Source organism: Bufo bufo, chromosome 6 (assembly GCF_905171765.1).
Source record: "Bufo bufo chromosome 6, aBufBuf1.1, whole genome shotgun sequence".
Classification (NCBI taxonomy): domain Eukaryota; kingdom Metazoa; phylum Chordata; class Amphibia; order Anura; family Bufonidae; genus Bufo; species Bufo bufo.
The window spans coordinates 373,182,077-373,201,144 of record NC_053394.1 but is presented as its reverse complement, the minus strand read 5'-3'; the positions used below and the strand labels follow the sequence as shown (position 1 = coordinate 373,201,144).

At 42.5% G+C, this 19,068-nt stretch overlaps 1 long non-coding RNA gene across 2 annotated transcripts in view; it reads left to right on the top strand.

Annotated features, from left to right (window-relative positions):
* The first annotated feature begins 1,636 nt into the window (after positions 1-1,636).
* LOC121004770 overlaps positions 1,637-19,068 on the top strand; it is a 92,732-nt gene continuing 75,300 nt past the window's right edge. For both annotated transcript variants that reach the window (XR_005779827.1, XR_005779826.1), the window contains exon 1: positions 1,637-1,845. This is a non-coding gene — a long non-coding RNA (uncharacterized LOC121004770). The remainder of the gene's footprint in view (positions 1,846-19,068) is intronic.

Sequence of the window (19,068 nt, the reverse complement as noted above, 5' to 3'; positions counted from 1 at the left end):
TGGATTCTTTCTCTAGCTGGAGTTGATACGTCCATATTCACAGCTCATTCAGTGAGGGGTGCCTCGGCTACCTCCATGACCGTTGCGGGTGCCCGCCTGGAAGATGTCTTACGTTTAGCTGATTGGTCTAGAGCTTCTACGTTTAGGGAATTTTATTTCAGACCACCTCCACATGCTTTTTCTACAGTGATTTCGTCGCTTTAAACTTGCAATACGAAGCCTCCGTGTCTTGTTATAAAATTGCATGATTTTCCTATTTTATGACGTAAAGTCATGATTTTATTAAAGACACGGAGGCGAGTATTGCCCACCCTAATTGTTCCCTCCCTGTTATTTTGTTTATATGTTATTTATGGCAGATAACCAGATGTTTGCATGATGTTATTTATGGTGTTATTTATGACTGATATTTGCTTCCCACATGATTGGTAAGTCTTTAGATTCTTGATATTTCCTCGTATTATCATATTTCTCTTTCCATAGGTTGACTCCCGATACATTCCTTCATATCTCGTGAGGTTGCCAGGTCGTTTTTAGGACCAGTTGGCCGTGGTTTCGGTTGAGCCTTGGTTCCAGTTCTCGGGTTGTGTTTCCGTTTGGAGTTTCGGTTACAAGAGGTTCGGTCCGGTGTTCAAGTGGTCCACATCAAAGAAAGAGGAAGAGATGACAGAGGAGGACCTATTTATGGACTATCTATGGGGAGGGATTGTTTGGGGTTGTCCTTAATTTTTTATGCTAATTCTTTGCTGCTGTTGGTCTCAGTAAAGAAGGAGAAAAGCAATACTCGCCTCCGTGTCTTTAATAAAATCATGACTTTACGTCATAAAATAGGAAAATCATGCAATTACCAATCATTAGGATAGGTCATCAGTTTCAGATTGGTGGTCCAATTCCTAGCACCCCATCAGGTCAGCTGTCTGAAGGAGCCATGAATGGTACTGTAGCTCTCATTCATTCAAGTGAGTTCACAGCCACTAACCAAAGTACACAGTTGTCCCACTGCCTGTTCTGGAGTGTCAGGGCTCTTTAAGCCAGCTGTTCTGAGGAGGTGTCGGGAGTTGGACCTCCACTATTTTAATATTGATGATGTTTCCTAAAGATATGGTAGGTCATCCACCTACACAAGTATCCACTATAGGGAATTATCAGCAATCCCTCCAGGAGCTGTGGTATGCAAAAGAGAAGCAGGAAATAAGATTAAATTACACGTCTACTTTCCTGTCCTGAACAACCCTGCCTTCATGATATGATTATGAAAATTTTGCCAGTTGCATTAAGACTACCATGGTCCCTGGGCTGAGTGATGAGTGTGTCCCCCCCACACATACACCCAACCTTCTAACACTGTATAGATATGATAACAAAGCCAAGATTATTCCAGACTAATTACAATTTAGTTACAATACCAGAACCAAAATGACTACATATTTACAGTAAGAGAACCAAGCATACTGCATAGATTTGGTAGCAGAACTGAGCTTATTGCATAGATATGGTGAGTGCACAACACCGTATATTGCTGAAATGTGTATGTTTGTTTAATAGTTTATTTTTTAGGAACTAACAAAATGCAAAAAGAATCAGATGTGACACCATTTGCCGTCCATACAGCTGCTATTTTTTTCTGTGCAGATTTGAAATCCACATCAAGAAGCGATCTGTCTCTGTGTGGAAACCACTCCTGGGTAGTCACATGCAGATTAACCCAACTCAGTTTAGGGTCCACTGCTATAATTACCCAAGCTACAAATCCATGGTGTCAGGCTTGGATTTTTGCCACGGATTCCAAGGCAAATCCGTATTGTAAATGACATGGCTATAGCCTTACTGCTTTCCTAACTCTGCGTAACATTTCTATACAACCTAATCAGCAGATGCTGTCAACAAAAAGATATTTGGGCTAAGTTCCGAATATGGGGCCATATTTAACACCTATTATTATTATTATTATTATTATTATTTATTATTATTAAAGCGCCATTCATTCCATAGCGCTGTACATATGAAAAGAGGTATACATACATAATACAGACAATTGCGCTAAGCATGAACAAGACGAGTTACAAACTAGTACAGAAGGAAAGAGGGCCCTGCCCGTGAGGGCTTACAATCTACATGGTATGGGAGAAGGACACAGTAGGTGCGGGTGAAGTTGGTCATGGCGGTATAGAGGCAGCAGGGTCACTGGTCATAGGCTTGTCTGAAGAGGTGGGTTTTCAGGCTTCTTTTGAAGGATTCCACTGTAGGTGGGAGTCTGATATGTTGGGGTAGCGTGTTCCAAAGTGTGGGGGATGCACGGGAGAAATCTTGGAGGCGATTGTGAGAAGAGGTGATAAGAGGAGAGGAGAGAAGGAGGTCTTGTGAGGATCGCAGAGTGTGTATCGGGAAAGTAGCTCAGAGATGTAGGGAGGGGACAGGTTGTGGACGGCCTTGTATGTATTTGTTAGTACTTTGAAGTGAATTCGCTGGGCAATGGGGAGCCAGTGAAGGGATTGGCAGAAGGGAGAGGCACAGGAGTAACAGGGTGAGAGGTGGATTAGTCGGGCAGCAGAGTTGAGGATAGATTGGAGGGGTGCGATAGTGCTCGATGGAAGGCCACAGAGGAGAATGTTGCAGTAGTTTAGGCGGGAGATGAGGAGGGAATGTACAAGCATTTACGCAGATTCAAAGTTAAGGAAAGCGCGGATGCGGGAGATGTTTTTGAGTTGGAGGTGGCAGGTGGTGGAAAGGGCTTGGATGTGCGGTCGGAAGGAGAGGGCAGAATTCAAGGTCACTCCAAGGCAGTGGACTTAGTTGACTGGGGAGAGTGTGCAGTCATTGATCGTGATAGATAGGTCTGTTGGGGGGGTTGAGCAAGATGGGGGAAAGATGATGATGCAGTACCGCAGTGTATGTTGCTTTGTTCCTCTGCTCTCATCAGAGTTCCTGGCAGCAATCCTCCTTCCTCTGGACAGAATCTGTATCTTGAACATGATCAGCTTCACTTAGCTGCAGCTCTGGTCACTGAGGGATGCTTTCACACCTGGATGCTGTCAGATTCTCTGCTCACACAGTTCCTTACTTTCACCTCCCTCTAAGATGGCTGCTCTCTCCTTCTCTTCTCTCCAGACTCTGTGTAAACCCCACCTCTCTCATGAATATGGAGATATATGTGCAGTCTGTAGCTGTGTTTAGGAAACAGCGGCATCTTGTGGCCAAACAGCAGAATGTCAGTCCAGAACATTTAATTTAAGCACACAAACAGTGTTCAGACAAGGAGAGCTGTTTCATAAAAACAAAGGTGATCTGGCACTGAAGGGTCCTATTTTCGACATTTCTTTATTGCCAAAACTTGAACATATATGGAACAGGACAGGACATAGAGCATTTTATTTTTTATTTTTTCCTTCCCTGTGTCAGCCTTGTCAGTCATCGCTTTTCATGTTATGACAGTTTGGTGATCATGGACATACTGTGGTCCAAGGGTCCTGTTTGCCTTACTTTGTCATACATGGTTTTATATTGAAGGTGTGGTTGAGGTAAGTTACAGTCAGGTCCATAAATATTGGGACATCGACACAATTCTAAGATTTTTGGCTCTATACAGTACACTACCACAATGGATTTGAAATGAAACGAACAAGATGTGCTTTAACTGCAGACTGTTAATTAAAGGGTATTGACATCCAAATCAGGTGAATGGTGTAGGAATTACAACAGTTTGCATATGTGCCTCCCACTTGTTTAGCGACCAAAAGTAATGGGACAGAATAATAATCATAAATCAAACTTTCACTTTTTAATACTTGGTTGCAAATCCTTTGCAGTCAACTACAGCCTGAAGTCTGGAACGCATAGACATCACCAGACGCTGGGTTTCATCCCTGGTGATGCTCTGCGAGGCCTCTACTGAAACTGTCTTCAGTTCCTGCTTGTTCTTGGGGCATTTTCCCTTCAGCTTTGTCTTCAGCAAGTGAAATGCATGCTCAATCGGATTCAGGTCAGGTGATTGACTTGGCCATTGCATAACATTCCACTTCTTTCCCTTAAAAAACTCTTTGGTTGCTTTTGCAGTATGCTTTGGGTCATTGTCCACCTGCACTGTGAAGCGCCGTCCAATGAGTTCTGAAGCATTTGGCTGAATATGAGCAGATAATATTGCCCGAAACACTTCAGAATTCATCCTGCTGCTTTTGTCAGCAGTCACATCATCAATAAATACAAGAGAACCAGTTCCATTGGCAGTCATACATGCCCACGCCATGACACTACCACCACCATGATTCACTGATGAGGTGGTATGCTTAGGATCATGAGCAGTTCCTTTCCCTCTCCATACTCTTCTCTTCCCATCACCCTGGTACAAGTTGATCTTGGTCTCATCTGTCCATAGGATGTTGTAACAGAACTGCGAAGGCTTTTTTAGATGTTGTTTGGCAAACTCTAATCTGACCTTCCTGTTTTTGAGGCTCACCAATGGTTTACATCTTGTGGTGAACCCTCTGATTGTTGATTTTGACACACATACACCTACCTCCTGGAGAGTGTTCTTGATCTGGCCAACTGTTATGAAGGGTGTTTTCTTCACCAGGGAAATAATTCTTCGGTCATCCACCACAGTTGTTTTCTGTGGTCTTCCGGGTCTTTTGGTGTTGCTGAGCTCACCAATGCGTTCCTTCTTTTTAAGAATGTTCCAAACAGTTGTTTTGGCCACGCCTAATGTTTTTGCTATCTCTCTGATGGGTTTGTTTTGTTTTTATGATGGCTTGCTTCACTGATAATGACAGCTCTTTGGATCTCATCTTGAGAGTTGACAGCAACAGATTCCAAATGCAAATAGCACACTTGAAATGAACTCTGGACCTTTTATCTGCTCATTGTAATTGGGATAATTAGGGAATAACACACACCTTGCCATGGAACAGCTGAGAAGCCAATTGTCCCATTACTTTTGGTCCCTTAACAAATGGGAGGCACATATACAAACTGGTGTAATTCGTACACCGTTCACCTGATTTGTATGTAAATACCCTCAAATTAAAGCTGACAGTCTGCAGTTAAAGCACATCTTGTTCGTTTCATTTCAAATCCATTGTGGTGGTGTATAGAGCCAAAAATGTTAGAATTGTGTCCATGTCCCAATATTTATGGACCTGACTATATTCCTAGACACCTACCCACCGCTTATTATGCCCATGTGCAATTTTTGTTTTCATTTGCAGGTGATACATTTGTGTGTATTTTTCAATGTATACACATTTTATTATTATTGTATATGCTTTGAATCAATGTACATATTTTTGTATTTTATGTCAGCACATGTCCATAAGCGCACGAGGTGTTACAGATATGCTGTGTCTGAACTGACGGGACCTTTTTTTTTCCTCCCCTTCATTTTTCCTTCCCCTCCCCCCCCCTCCTCCCTATCCACCTGGGGTGGGGAGGTGTGAGCCTTTAAGTTCTAGGTCAGTTCACACACACCTGAGGCCACGACTAAGAGCCTAGGCGGCTCGAAACATGTCGGCTAAACGGGAGTAAGAGGGAGAAGGCTGCTCTATGTCCTGTCCATGTTCAAGTTTTGGCAATAAAGAAATGTCGAAAAAATAGGACCCTTCAGTGCCGGATCACCTTTGTTTTTACGTGACTATACAAGTTTGACTTTAACTTTTGCCGTGCACGACGGAATTACAGGTGAGCTGGACTTTTGAAACTATTGATCAAGGAGAACTGTTTCCCAATCTCATAGTAGTATATATTGAGGGTAGCGGCCTCTTTTAGACTAAGCAACGCCCATCTGCCTGGAGCTTCTGAGCAAAGTACAAATATAGCTGGTTACTACTACTGCTACACTGCCCTGAAAATGTAGGCTTAGGTAAGTCCAAGAGAGGCGGTATATTAGTGTTAGGTACCCATCTGCGGAAGCCACCTTGACACCTGGTAGATGGGCCCGACACACATTTGATCAACAATGTGCGCAAAGAGCTTCTATTTTTTCATTTATAGTAGGTATAATACCATTTTAATTTAGAATGATCTCCATTTCAGATTTTTATTTTTTGCTGGCGTAGATTTAGAACATTTTCTACGCCTAAAACAGGCATAGAAAATGATAAATGAAACAAGCCTGGCTATTTGCCCCCTTCCCCACCCGCATACCCCCCCTCCTTTTGTTAGACCTTGTGTAAGCGGGGAAAAGCCACAGATTGTGGCACCAAGGTTATCTGCAACAGATATATGCACAGAAAACTGGCGTATATCAGTTGGTAAATTACTCCCATAATGCCCCCATCTGCATGTCACGATTGTGATTCCTTCTAAAGTGACCATTAATGTTCCATACATTTATCTATCAGTGGAGGACATTGAGTAATCAGGCTGACTCCTAAGCAATGATGAAGTTATAAAAAAATTGTTCGCTCCTTTTTAGTGACTCTTAGGCCAATTCCTTGCCCCCTTATTAGCTAAGACTGGAGCACCTGTGAAGAGAAAATGAGTCAAAGAGGGTTAGAAAGCAAGTTGACATCAAGAGGCAAGGCCAGATGTTTGTGGTAGACATTCTCGAGTCTTTTGGTTATGCATTTTAACACTAAATTGATGTTTTCTTCATGGGAACGACTTAAAATATCACCCGGGGAGCTCAAAAACAAATGTGCATAGATGAGACCAAATTCTTAGAAAGTAAATTTGAGCGTTTCATTTAAGGGGTTGTCCTACGAAAAATATTCCTCAGTTTTCAAACCAGCACCTAGATACTTTTGTAATTGCATGTAATTAAAATTTTTGGATTGCTACTGAGTTATTCAGTAAAACGTATCTTTATAGAGCCACTTAATTTCTTATTTCTTTGACCTGCTCACTGAGATGGCCGCACATGCTCATTTTCATCTTTCAACTGCCCCCTGAGCTGCAATGGAAAAGACACTCTGCTTCAGCTGTCAGCTTGATATAAATCTAGCAGAGCTATGAATGGGGAGATCTCTGGACCCATGTGAGGCACAGGGCTGGTTCTACCTTTGTTAGAAAGGTATTGTCATGGACTATATGATATAATCATAAATCCAAAAAGTTTAATTTTGTCTCATTCTGAGGAATTTATTGTGATTAGTGTTGAGCGAAGCAAGCTTCAGATGCTTCATTCAAAACACCGGAATAATACTGTACGCAGTATTAGAATGTATGGGTTCCGATGAGCCGAAGTTAGTTATTCACGAAGTTGCGAGTGGTTCCGAGGTACTAGTCGGAACCAAAGCCAAGTTCGGCTTCAAGTTTTAAAGTGGTTTTCCACTTTGAAAATCAACTACCGAAGTTATTCAACTAAGTCAAGCGCCACTTCTTGAATAACTTTCTTCGGCTCATCGGATCCCATACATTCTAATACTGTACCGAGACGAATCTCCGTACAATAGTATTCCGAAGTTTTGAACGAAGCGACTTCGGATGAAGCATCTGAAGCTCGCATCGCTCAACACTAATTGTGACATTGGAGGGGATGTGCTCATTGGAAGTAAAGGATATGAATCTGAAGTCACAGTTAGGACAGTGTCTGGAGTCCTGCACAGTGGCAATAGCAAAGTGCATGGGACAACGAGGTCTGGGCCTTTCACTCTGAGGGCCCCATATCAGCTGCATGGTCTGCCTCTATTATATTTGTCACATTACAAGCTCGGAAAAGGTTTTTAAAATTACACTTCTGAGATTTTTTAACTGATGATCTACTGGATAGGTTTTCAGTATCTGATTGGTGGGGGTCCAATATCCGGGATTTCCACTGATCAGCTGTTTCAGAAAGCACCGGCGCTCGCTGTAGCGTTGCGGCTTTCTCTAAGCTCACCGAGCACAGCACCATACATTGTATAGCAGCTGTGCTTGGTATCGCAGCCGAGCCCCATTCACTTCTATGGGGCTGAGCTGCGCTTAGGCCACATAACCAATGAACGTGACATCACACAGCCTAGGCTAAGCTGGAGAAGGCCGCGGGAGTACTGAGAGCACCAGTGCCTACTCAAACAGCTGATCCGCTGGGGTCCCCAGTGTCGGACCCCCACTGATTAGATACTGATGACCTATCCTGAGTATAGGACATCAGTTAAAAAATCTCGGGAAAAAAAAACTTTAAACTTATACACGTTAGATTAACATTGGCCAAACCCATCAATTTCATTGGGGCCTATTCACTGCCTGATGTGTACAGGGTGTCCCAACTCTCCCCCAAAAGACATCAGGGCAAAGGGAGGGTGGGCATACAAAATTTTACATGCCTCATCCTTTTTTTCTCCGGGGAAATAGTCTTGCAGCGGCCTATTCCTATCTTCGTATGCAGAAGAGTTACGCGGAACTAATAGCATAGTTAAACTATTTAAATCAAACCCAAAGCAAACAATGAGAAGGTTACAGCAGTGTAGCAAAAAGGAAAAGGGTATAAACCACAATAACTGTGGAAGCCACAATCAGATTTTCTCCATCCACTGATTGCGTTATGAGCGCTTTAAGTTGTCAGAATGTGACTACTAGAGCACGTTAAAGGGGTTCTCCGGGAATCTATATTGATTAGCTATCCTCTGGATAGGTCATTAATATCAGATCGGCAGGGGTTCACATGGCCTAATTGCAGCACAGCCCCATTTAAGTCAATGGAGCTGAGCCGCAATACCAAGCACAGTCACTATACAATGTATAGCTGCCGTTTACCAGAACTCCGGTGAGTACGGCAACTTCCTGAAACAGCTGATCAGCTCCCCTGCCTATGTGATAACGATGACTAGTGTTGAGCAAATCGAGCTTTGGATCATCGATCAGAAGTCGATTCGGTCAATCACTTCTGAGGCCTGTCTCCGCACAGCATAAAAATGTATTGCCTCCGTGTAGGCAAAATTAGTTTCACCCAAAGCCGCGCAAGACAACGGTGAATTATTTCGCTATTCATTTCTACGTCTTTAGCAACATTTAAAATTAGGAATCCAAAGTCGAGTTTGGTACCGGCTAGTACCACCAGGAATTTTAATGCTGTATGGAGACAGGTCTCAGACAGCATTAAAATCGAAATGTCTGAATGAAACAACTAATGATCTCTCATCCGAAGCTCGATTCGCTCAAGCCTAATGATGACCCTATCCTGGGGATACGTCATCATTATCAATTCCTGGATAACCCCTTTAATATGCTCATATGGCGCAAAATTCCCATTGTAGTGTCCAAACTTGTCAAAACAGGATAATCGTGCACATATTTTAGAGTCTTTTATATTTGACAAACAGTATATTCCAAAAAATATTCTCGGAAGTAAAACCTTCAATTTTTTTTTTTATCTTCGGTGGAGAGTTTTTTTTTCCTTTCTAGTGAAAGGGAACCTGTCAATTTTAAACTGACAAACATAGCAATAAGCATCTCATTTCACAGATTTAACGCATTTCTTTGCTTTGACATTGACACAATTAGCTGTGTTCTAGCTCATGCAAAACCGTCCGTATGAATTAAACATATCGCCACGTTTTTCAGCATTAGGGCTTGAAATGTTATTCTGCCAAATACGATCAAGACTTTTCGAACATGTCTGATAAAATCGCTAGTTATAAAGGGTGGTGAATGTCTTCTGTACATTTGTAGGAAGTAGTTACCCACAGCAGGCATGGCAAAGGCGTTGGTAATAATCAGACAGTCATTAGGAATGAAGCGTGCTTTACTCCAAAGAGGAGAACTAGCATGGTGGCTACGGTTTACTCCACAAGTGCTGCAAGCCCAGGAGGAGTGGAGAGGAGGATTGGAGTGGTAGTGGCTCTGGATGCACATCCTCACACTGATGCTTCCTAGGACCAGGCAGTGACAGGAAGGTGTACTCTTTCTTTCCTCGGGGAACAGCCTGGTGATGGGGTTCCTGCCTGATGATAGTTGGGGTGTACTTGGTGTTATGGATGTGGTACGGGTGCAGGCCATGAGATGTAGGTGCTGTGGCCGTTGAATGGTGCAGGGGTCAGTAACCAAGCCAGTTGTAGTAAACAGACAAGTCTCTATTTACTAAAGTGCAGAATGAGGATTGTAGTACATCAAACAGTATCAAAACACAGTTCTGAGGGATTCACAGTGCAAATGTTTCCCAATAGCCATATGTAGTAACATAGAAACATAGAAACATAGAATGTGTCGGCAGATAAGAATCATTTGGCCCATCTAGTCTGCCCAATATACTGAGTACTATGGATAGCCCCTGGCCCTATCTTATATGAAGGATGGCCTTATGCCTATCCCATGCATGCTTAAACCCCTTCACTGTATTTGCAGCTACCACTTCTGCAGGAAGGCTATTCCATGCATCCACTACTCTCTCAGTAAAGTAATACTTCCTGATATTACTTTTAAACCTTTGCCCCTCTAATTTAAAAACGATGTCCTCTTGTAGCAGTTTTTCTTCTTTTAAATATTCTTTCCTCTTTTACCTTGTTGATTCCCTTTATGTATTTAAAAGTTTCTCTCATATCCCCTCTGTCTCGTCTTTCCTCCAAGCTATACATGTTAAGGTCCTTTAATCTTTCCTGGTAAGTTTTATCCTGCAATCCATGTACCAGTTTAGTAGCTCTTCTCTGAACTCTCTCCAAAGCATCAATATCCTTCTGGAGATATGGTCTCCAGTACTGAGCACAATACTCCAGATGAGGTCTCACTAGTGCTCTGTAGAGCGGCATGAGCACCTCCCTCTTTCTACTGGTAATGCCTCTCCCTATACACCCAAGCATTCTGCTAGCATTTCCTGCTGCTCTATGACATGGTCTGCCTACCTTTAAGTCTTCTGAAATAATGACCCCTAAATCCCTTTCCTCAGATACTGAGGTTAGGACTGTATCACTGATTTTATATTCTGCTCTTGGGTTTTTACGTCCCAGGTGCATTATCTTGCACTTATCAACATTAAATTTTAGTTGCCAGATTTTTGACCATTCCTCTAGTTTTCCTAAGTCCTTTTCCATTTGGTGTATCCCTCCAGGAACATCAACCCTGTTACAAATCTTTGTGTCATCAGCAAAAAGACACAACTTACCATCAAGGCCTTCTGCAATTTCGCTGACAAAGATATTAAACAATATGGGTCCCAGAACAGATCCCTGAGGTACCCCACTGGTAACAAGACCTTGGTCTTAATATACTCCATTGACTACAACCCTCTGTTGCCTGTCCCTCAGCCACTGCCTAATCCATTCAACAATATGGGAGTCCAAGCCCAATGACTGCACTTTATTGATAAGCCTTCTATGTGGGACAGTATCAAAAGCCTTACTAAAGTCTAGATAAGCGATGTCTACTGCACCTCCTCCATCTATTATTTTAGTCACCCAGTCTCTATGTTTCCAGAGTCCCTCTGTGCAGAATCTAAGGCTAGCAAAAAGCTTCTTGCAAATTTGGCTGTAATTCCCAGGCTGAGGGCTACAGGATTAAGATACGGTGGGCCAGGACCGTGTCAGAGTGTGAAGAGGGTATCAGTAATGTTCTCTCACTCCAGTAAAGTTTTGATCATCCTTAAACAGCTAATGCCTGTCACAAGGGTGTCACGACCTATCGCTGACCCTGTTGTGCCTGAGGTCAGAAGGTCGCAGCGGGTGGCTACTCACTCGGTTTCAAGATCTAGTGGTGGGAATGGATTCCGGTCCAGGTTTTCCTGCTTAGGTTTGCGATCCTTTTTGTCCCATTTAGGAATCTGTAGCTTTTCCTTTCAGCTTTTCTCTGTCAGCCACTCCCAGCTACTATATATTCTCCCTTTCTGCTTCCCTTGCTGCCAGATATAGACCTTCCTTCAGATCTTTTATTCTGAGGTGCTGTGGAGGTGTTGGAACTGGAGCTGTTGGATCTCCGGTTCACTCCTGTTGTTGTCTCCTGTTTGTTGTCTCCCTTCTGGGATTGTTTGTGGTGTTTGTGTTGTTTGTCCTTTCCCTGTTGTTACCCTCGGTGTCAGTGCTGAGGACTAGTGCTCCTAGGGCTTATTTCAGGGTAAGCCAGGGGCGAGGCACGTGATCGGCATACAGGTTAGCAGCCTGTCTAGGGACGTCAGGGCAGCCAGGTGCCAGTGCTAGGTGAGTTAGGGGTCACCACTCCTCCCTCTCCCTAGTGAAAGGGTACTCTCCTTCCCTCCCCTCTGCGCCACACGTCTGTTACCTGCCATATCAGACGTGATAATACCTTACTGACCAATGCTGGGCCATGCAGATTCAGGACCTTCTAGTTCTTTTTCTCTCTCTCTCTGGAACACTGTAAAAAGATGGCTTTCTTTATGCAATTTAAGAATGAACTAGGGGGAAACCTAGGTCTATCTCCTAGCCTCCTACAAAGATTTATTCAGGATTGTTAACTCTGACTTATCCATAAAAAATCTAAAGAATACAATACAACACACCATAATTACATAGAACCAAATAACATAATTATATTCAATAATTAAATATCAATAAACAATTTTGCAAGTACCCTTTTCTGGGTTGCTGCACAAGTAGAGGACATGGTCCTTAGAACACAACCTTGTGGGTACAGATGCTGCTCATGGTGGCTTTTCTATAGACACACTTCTCAAACTAGTGAAGCACTGAGGATGCTGAATATGCCTAAAGTCAGATAAGACCATCTGCTTTAGCTTAATACTAAAACCCCCTGCTCTGTCAGGCATGTTAGTTTCAGCTTCTGCACCTCCTTCTGGGTGACACTTCTCTTGACCACCATCACTTAGGCTCCATCTACATCTGCATTTGGTAAAATCTGGTACTCTGTTCGGTCCGAGGAGCACACTACCGAAATTACCATATTCACTTCTATGGGGCTGAGCTGCACCTAGGCCATTTTATCGAAAAGTGTGACATCATATGGCCTAGGAAAAGCAGGAGAAGGCTGTGACACTCACAGGTGCATTCTCAAACAGCTAATCAGCAGGGGTCCCAGGTGTCAGACCCCCACCGATCAGATATTGATGACTAGAGATGAGTGAGGTTTTGAAAAATTCGATTCGGTTGCTTCGCTGAACTTCATCAAAAAATTTGATTTGTGACTAATTACTTTGTCACAAATTACCTTCCATTGTATGGAGCGGGTGCAATGATAGGGAACAGCGATTACGCTGTCCCCCGTCATTTAAACTCTCAGATGCTTCAATAAGCGCTGATCTGAGACTCACATTCAGGTGTTCAGGGGTTAATCCAGGGTTAAAAAAAAATTGATCCACTTGATCGCGGAGAGGCCATCCGCTCCCGTCTTGATTGAAGAAAACCTGCCTAAGGACGTCATGATGTCACGCTGGCCACACGCTGTGATGTCATCGGTGATCATGGCTTCACGCTAGCTTCAGATCCTTTGGTGGGTTTTCTTCGAGCAAGTTTGGAGCAGACGGCCTCTCGGCAATCAAGTTGATCAAGCGGATGAGGTGAGTATAATTTCTTTTACATATAGCTACCATTTTAGGAAAAATTTATTCGTTGCCACAAAAGTGCAAGGAATTTCAGCTTCCTGAAATTCGGATCGAAGTACACTTCGGATACTTTGACTCGTTCAAAACTACTGATGACCTTTCCAGATAATAGGTCATCAGTTTTAAAATGTCGCAAAAGCCCTTTAACAATAAATAAAAAAATATGCTTGAGTGAAAGTAGCCTTAGCAATTGCCCTAATACTTAAAGGGCCAATCTCAAGAAGAGACCTCTGTCCATATGCCCTATTAGGACATTTGAGCATCTTAGAGTGATGTTCCCCACTTGGGGCCCACCTTTTAAGCCAGAATGAAAACCAAATCTGTATGAGAGGTTCTTTTTACGGTATACTTGAGCATTCCTTGTATTACAAGGACTTCCTTTCATTAGCAGGAAAAAAAATGCTTGGCTGGCTATAGCATCCAATAGAAAAAACAGTTGTTTGCCAAAGGAGTCAGTAGCGAGACCCAGGATAATAAGATGTGTAGGAAAAGCGCAAGGGGCCGTCATTGACGGAAGATATGTGTCACCGAGGTTCCTGGCCTCGGTGAGGTAAGAGCCGGTAATTTTAAGTGTCAGTGGCAGCTAGTGCTGACTGACACTATTGGTTATTTAGTGTGGCTGTAAAGCCGATTCGGGCAGGCTCTTACTGGGAGAAGCCAAAGTGCAGGGTGGGTGGCTGTTCCCCACATTCCAGGTCGGGTTTTGGTTAGGGATATAAAACCCAGCCAGCAGTCTCAGCTGGTGTGGATTATCCTCCATCTGATAGTGGAGCTTTGCCAGTCTCTGTGTTGGAGCCTGAGAGTTTGGGCCGGGATTAAGGTCTGTTATCAAGTTTGGATGAAAGCACGTGGACTTTTGTTTCACCCAAGGACTTATCTGTTGCTGCCTGGTGTGAACAAACACAAGACTCAAGGTGACTGTTTTTTCCTTGAAACTGACCTTTTGTTGTCACTTTACTTATGTGTGAATAAAACACTGAACTGTTTAAGTTAAAGACATTGTCATTGCCTCTGTACTGCGTCCGAAAGCCTGTCTACCAGAGCAAATCCCCACAGATGATCACCCTGAAAGCCACATTCTGAAATGGGCCACTTGCTCATAGTCTTCTATAAAGCCAGCTTTCCCTGATGTTACATCATTTACCATGATTCCAACCTGGGCTGTGGACTGGACCTCCCTTACTTGTAGATTGGACAAGAACTATTCCTTTCTTGGAACATGCACAGATGAGGTGGATGCAGGAGTTTTCACGTGTACCAAGAAGAGGTATAATTCTGGCCTTATCCAATAACAGAAGTGATGTCCCATTCATAGCTCAGGCCACAGTCTGGTAAAGGATGTTGATCGGGTGCTGGATTTTCAGAAGAGAACCATTACATGACTGCATTCCCATACACCTTCCAAATGGTTAATGTATTACAAGCTTTCTCCTACAGGTGTGCAGGTGTTCTATGAGTAAGTCTACTTTCACACTGGCATTTTGGCTTTCCGTTTGTAAGATCCGTTCAGGGCTCTAACAAGCGGTCCAAAACTGATCAGTTTTGCCCTAATGCATTCTAAATGGATAAGGATCCGCTCAGAATGCATCAGTTTGCCTCTGTACTGTCTCTATTCCGCTTTGGAGGCGGACACCAAAACGCTGCTTGCAGCGTTTTGCTGTCCGTCTGATGAAAAAACGGAGCCAAACGGATCCGTCCTGGCACACAATGTAAGTCAATGGGGAAGGATCCGTTTTCACTGACACAATCTGGCACAATAGAAAACTAATCTGTCCTCCATTGACTTTCAATGGCGTTCAAGACGGATCCGTCTTGGCTATGTTAAAGATAATACAAACGGATCCGTTCTGAACGGATGCAGACAGTTGTATTATCTGAACGGATCCATCCATGATGGATCCGCATAAAACATGACTGTGAAAGTAGCCCAATTAAGGCGAGTTTGTTGGAACCATGTGTCCCAGAAAACTCCTTTAAGACCTTATTGCTACAAAAAATATTCTTCTTCAAAAAAAGTCAAAACAATAGTTTGTATTCAGATATTGGAACTTATACCAGATGGAGCTTCATAGACAAGTGCAAGAGACATACAAGGGAATCGAAAGCCCATGTCCAAGTACTGCACAACCATCAGGATGGGGCACCAAGCAGAATAGCCTGTTTATAGAGTGGAAGATATAGTCATAAAACTCAGCTCTATTAGCCGAACGCCATTGTTTGCAAATGCAGTGAGTGATTTTTTTGAAAATAGAGAATGGTTAGGAAATTGTTCTTTATACGTTTAATCCTCTTATGTATAAATATCTATAAAGGATTATCTGAATCTGCCAAAATCCGTTTATCTGCAGAAGAATTTCACTTTATGTCCGCCACAATTCAACATTTGCTCAACAGATAAAACTGGCAAAAGTTTTGTTTCCATCTACCTGTACATTGATCTCGGAATCGATAGCGCCGAAATGGCATAAACTGCTGGGCAAAAAATTATTTTGTTGTGGGGGATAGAATAATCTGACTGTAATATTTTTCTTTCATATAAATACTGTATATAGTTTGTTCATTCAGCCTGTTTGGATGTTTATGAATAGAGATGAGTTAATCAATTTGAAACAAATCTAATGAACACACGTCATCTGTATGACCACTCACTAATACAGAGGGATAGCCAGAAGCCTATGACCCATCAATAACAAAATGCTTCTAGTATTGATGCCTTCTTAGTCTGGCCATACACAATAGATAGCTGTCAGCCATGTAATTGTCCAGCTGACAGGTATCACCCCTCCGATGTATGCTTGTGTTCTCAGTATGCAGAAGAAAAATAAGCCGCTACCAGTCTCCACTGTGGCAGCTTATCTTCCTTGAGTAAAAAAGGATCAAGCATATTGAAATCCAACTGTCCGATCCTTCTTTCTACTGGCATCAGCTGTCAGGGGAGATGGTCATCTCAGTATAGTATCTGTTATGGCGAGAGATCATGTCAGTTTTCTAGGGTTTACACATAGATACACAGAGCTTGGTATTATTAGGCACTATTTGCGGTGGTATTCTGTGGTTGTGTGGCAGTACTATGTCATCACACAATGACAGTAGGAGTTATAGGGTGCCCAGGTCACAAAACTGCCCTAGGACCTACAGGAGTTACTTCCCGGGAAGAAATCTTGTAGAGGTATAAATGGAACCTACTGTAGGTTCTGAAGATTCCCCCAAATGTTTCAAGAAATACAGGACATTGGCAAAGGTAGGGTACGTGAACACAACCACACTAGTTAGCTTGACTACCATGTTTCCTAGGGTGCATAAACATCAAGCACACAGTAATATAATGTCCAAAGAGAGCAGGGAAGACACTTTGCTGTTTTAACATGGCAACAACCTTGTATATCAATCCAGAATCCATTAAAAACAATTGACTGAGTTTCCCATAGACTGGTCTGACGCAGCCCTGACTTCAACCACATCAAATAAACTTATGGTGCATTGGTACATAAGGAAAAAACTAAATCTATTAACCCGCCATTGCTCTTTTTTACAAATTCCTTTGAGAGTGATTGAACATTGTAATGTATCTCCAAAATTTTGTAAGTGGGTACCAATGCCATATTTAGAACTAAAGAACATGGGAGAGACATGTGCGTGGAGTGCGTTTAGAGATACATGGGGTCCTTGTGGCTGTCGGCACAAGGACCCCATGCCCATCCTCTGGTGGTCAGCAGCCAACCACACAGAGACTACTCCATGATGTAGCGATCTGGTGCATTCCCTGCAGCGAAGTCCAGATCCCTGTGTAGGGTTTAAAGGGTGAATACCAGGGAACTGGTAAGATAATGCCCTTTGGGATAAACCTAAGTCAAATTAATTGGTTGGCACAGTGGTTTTACACCCACTGCCATTACAGTCACATGACAGGAAGTTGCAGACAAATCACACAACTTATGGTCACACTAGTCTGAGCATTGATGTCATGCAACTTGCCCTAGCCTACTCATAGACTGGAATAAGATGTTCCACTAGCATTTATTTCTGTGATATTTGTCCTCTTTTTGCCCATGTAATGCATCCCACAATTCTTATATAACATTCAAAGTGTCTCCCAGGTAAAACCTGAGTATAATTTGCTTCACTTAAAATTATAGCATTTATTGCCGCTGTGACATTTAAAAAAAATCTATTATATAACCGGACATAAATAATTTGCTCCAGCACATCCAAAGTTCCTCTAATTCCACACACTTCGCAAACTCCTGATTAACTCTAATAATTCATACAGTACCTATAAAAATTCTACCTGAAAACTTTTAAAGCCCCAGCCTCTCGGATTTGCGTTCGAAACGTAAAAATCTAATAAAACAAGTCATACAGCGTAATTGCTTCCCACAGTTTGGATTAATTATATTTATCAAGTTTCTAACGTTCTGTAGTGAATATGAATTAAGACGACTCTGAGAAATAGAAGACTCAGTCGTCAACGTCAAAAGCTTTTCGAATTCTCCAAACACAGAAAATAAAACAACCCGACGGGTAAAAACTTCCCATCCCACAGATGAACTATTCATGTTCTAAGTATCTAATTTATTGTTAAATGAATGTTTAATTTCACAAGAATTATTAATGCCTACTGTGAGAGAGGGAAAAAAAGAAAGATAGCAACCTGTTAATTTTGCAAATGTCCATTTTTCACAGTGGAGACATGCATAATTACATTCTGCCGGGGTGACAAGGCAATTGCTCTTATATGTCCATGAATTACCATACTTTGCAAAGTAATAAAAAGAAAGTGCTGTGGACAGGGTCTGGATATACCGAAGCATCACACGGTCTGTCCTCTTTTTCCGTGGCATTTGCTGTGACAGCTGCCACGAGTTACCTGTCCCCTCATTACCTTCCTTTTTATTTTAGATTAATTAGTGCTGGCAGACTGCTTGAATCTGAAAGTAGTCTAATGTGAACATCAACAGCATAAAAAAAAAATAGGCAGAATTTTGTTACAATGTGATTCTTCATATTATAAACGTACAAAGATTAAAAGAGCTGTGTGAGATTAAAAAATAGTCCATTTCCTTGCCAAAAACAGCACCACTCTTGTCAACCGGCCGTGTGTGGTATTGCTATTTAGCACCATTTGAGATGGGGACGATAGGTCAAAACAGATTTTGGCTTAAAGGGGTTGTTCACCTGTGCTGTGCTGCTTTCAGACCCCCCAGAATGGCCATACCCATGGTGGTAAGCATAATTACCTGAGCCCCACCTCTGGGATCTGGCTCTTTTCCTTCCCCTCAGGTGCTGCAGGTCCCAGTTCTAGCTTTGTCACCCACGTATCACGTGACCCATTGATTACAAAACAGACGCATTTGGCCACAACGCCCTGCTTGCCCCAGATACCTAATACATGTGTTAAAACATAACCTTTACTGGGTACAGTTAAAAATAATCGATTGTCTGTTAATAGTAGAGAAAAAAAGCTTGTGATTAAAAGTAGCAAGCAGCAGTCCTTGAATAGCAACTCTCAGCTACAGCACGGAATGACAAGTGTGCACTACCTGTCACCCCAATAACGTGTCTACTCTGATTTGCTTTCTGTAAGGTCAGTTAACTTCACTGACTCTGCTACATTTGATAAGGAGCACTGCTAGACAATTAAAATCTCTTCTGCC